Raw genomic sequence first — 3306 nt, forward strand, 5'->3', positions numbered from 1 at the left:
TCATCAAGCTGGAGGGCCTGATTATCTTCTGAAGAAATTGAAACAGTTTCTTCAGAATCAGAAGACTCAAGCAAAAGGGCTTCAAGTTTATACAAAGTTTTTTCTTCAAGTTGAAGCTCATGGATTCTCCTGTTGAGCTTGCAATATTTTGCAATGTGACCTTTCTTGCCACATCTATAGCAAGTGACATCTTTTCTGGGAGTAGAATTGGGATCATAAGGTCTTTGAGAAGGCTTTTTGTAGGACTTTCCTTTGGGAGGTCTGTCTTGGTAGTAGGTGGTTTTCTGTTTAGAAAAGTGTTTTTTGTGCTTGCGATGTCTTCTGGTTTGACAGTCTGTGCATGGTTTGAAAGTTGAAGAGGAGGATGGTTTTTGGTAGGAAATATCAAATTGTTGGCAGAAGGTTCCAAGTTCTTTTTTGGTTTTGTGGAGCTCCCATTTGAGTTGTTTCTGTAGCTTAAGATCTTGGCAAATCTTCAAGCCTTCTTTCTGGGTGAAACTAATGAGTTCTCCATAAGTGAGCTGATCATAAGGGATTTTTTCGTTGTTCTGTTCCTTGATCTTATTTCGAACCTTTTCTCCAAGGAGAGGGGGGAGGCCAGCAAGGAATTTCTCCTTCCAAAATGGTAGATTAGAGTCTTCTCGAAGCATTACTCTGGTAAGGAAAGTATCCTTATACCATTTGAAGTCACTAAGCCTTTTGCACCGAAGATTTGAAAGAAGCTCGGCATTCTTGTCTTTGAGATGCGAAGGATCTCCGACAAAGTGGAGTGTCAAGGCTAAGATGAGAGTGGCAACGGCATTTTGAATTGGTCTGCCATTTTCATCAAGTATCGGATTCTGATCTTCATCGAGTTCAACAGATTTTAGAATCTCAAGTTTCTGCTGGGGAGTGAGATAGTAATCCCACCATCCTTTTAGTTGTCCTGAGAGTCCTGCTATGAGAAGTTCTGCAATAGCTTGATCAGTGGTGCCTACCTGGGTTCGATAGGCATTTGCAGCCATCGTCATTTGTTGGAAAATGTTGAGAACATTGTATTCTGACATTCCATCTATGTTCCATTCATAGACAGAGGAAGCATTGTAGCGGCTTTGGGAGAGGGCACTCGGCTTATCTTCCAGATTTATATCTGGAGCAGTGGCTCGTGGGTAGTAAAGCTGTTGAGGATTCTGCCAATGAACTTTATATACTGTTGGAAGAGCTTCTTCTTGGAAGGCATTCTCTTCGTCAGACGGTTGTTCTATTACATTGACAGAGGCTTCAGGAGTGTCTGGAATGATGACATTAGACTTTGAAGAAGTTGATGGAAGTTGGTTCAGGCGATCCTGAATAGCTTGTAGAAATTCTTCGTTGTTCCTTTGTTGGAGGCTAGCCAGAGAGCTTTTTGAAACTTCAAAAGGCTTAAAGGCTGGAGCTTTCATCTTTGTTTCTGTGGAGGCGATGATGGTGGTTGGGTGCTGAATCTGCTTTTGGAGATCATTTAACTGTTTTCCAATAGTATGAAGATGACTATTGGTCCAGTTGCTCTGCTGGATGATATTTTCAAGATCTCTCTCAGTGTTCTTCTCACTCTTAAGTTTGAAAGGGGAAGCTGTAAGGGTGGTTTTGAGGTGTTTGATCTGAAGTTCTCGGAGAGGTGGATGGACAGATTGAATCCATTCTCCTTTTGAAGTTTGCCAGGAAGTTGTTTCAGAAAGTGGGTTTAAGGTTTTAGAAGCAAAAGGATATTCCAGATGATTTTCAGAAGCATAATTTTCAAACCAATCAAAGAAGAAAATATGCGTTTGATGCTCATGAAGGAATGCATAAAATTTCTCTTGGATTTCCTGTCTTTGATCCATGAAGTTTTGGAAAAACCAAAGTTTTTTCTCATGATGATGAGGGGCATAAAAATCTTTTTGAAGATAAGCCTTGTTAATCTGAAAATCTTTTTGAAGAACATTCAGATTCTATATTCTCAGTCACAGAGGAGAAGGTTGGAGATGTTGGTCTGGGTTGTTCTTCAGGAGTAGAATAGACAGGTCTTGGTATAGTGGTTGAAAAGTCAGCAGTTTGCATTGAAGTTGTTCTTGGTATGTCTGAACTTGAGTGTCTAGGTAGATCTGGGATTCGGGTGAAGTGTTCTGCAGTTGTTGGATAATTAACTACAGAGGGCGTTCTAGTTAGGGGTAGATCTATGACAGTAGGTAGTTGTGAGATTCTTCCTAGGTCTATAGTACCAGAGGAAGAGGCAGCATCAAAAGATCTTCTGGAAGTTGGAGGTTTTCTAGCAAAAGAGAGTTTTACTTTTCCGTCAGGGAACTGGGCGATTTCTTTAAGCTGGGTATTTGGGCTAGGTGGAGGCAGTGGTTGTGGTCTTGTGGCTCCTTCTAGGATCCAGTCTTCAGGTAGTGAGACTTCATTCCATTTGATGGCTTTAGGAATAACAGCATTGGCTCTGGTGAGATCAGTTTGAAGGAGGAGGGTTTCTCCTTTCTGACTGTGAATAAGAACTTTAGAAGCAAAAGCAGTCATCATGGCTTTGTAATGAACTTTAAAAATCAAAGCAACAGGAATAGATCCAGGAAGCATTTTATAATTATGAGTTTTTATTTGCAAAATAAGACTATCAAGCAAATTTCTGTCATTTAAAGAAACAGTTAAGTTTGGATAACATTCAAAAGAAATTGGACCAGTGCAAAGACTAGACTCAACAGAACTAAGCAAAGAATCTTGGAAGTCATAGATATATATATATATATATATATATATATATATATATATATATATATATATATATATATATATATATATATATATATATATGATGTCATAATGACATCATAAAAAAAGTGGCAACCAATGGGAATTCAAAATCCCATTTATAAGAGATAAGAAAGAGATAAAATTAATTAAAAAAGAGTCTTCTTCTTCTTTTTGGGAGCCATGGCCGAAACTCATCTTCAAGCTCTCCCTTTTTATTTTCTTTTCCCAAGCATAATTCTCCCCAAACCTCACCATAAAACCCTGGACTTCTTTCACTAAAAATTCTCCCCATACCATTAGGAAGACTTTGTGTCACACCCTACTCCTCTATAAGGCATAACATGATCCCGTAGTATACCTAATGAATTACCAACTTCGCCTACTGATAACCCACTAAATACACTACAAGGGATTTTCAAAAACTTTTCTTACTTCTTTTACAGTGGTGAGCACTATTTACAGGTGTTAAAAACCTTTTTGAACTGAGGTGAATTAACTAACACATTTAGACTATTAGTAATTTCTGTAAAAAAAAAATTTTGGCAGAGTGCCCTCCGTAAT

Source organism: Hevea brasiliensis, chromosome 2, assembly GCF_030052815.1.
Source record: "Hevea brasiliensis isolate MT/VB/25A 57/8 chromosome 2, ASM3005281v1, whole genome shotgun sequence".
Lineage (NCBI taxonomy): Eukaryota > Viridiplantae > Streptophyta > Magnoliopsida > Malpighiales > Euphorbiaceae > Hevea > Hevea brasiliensis.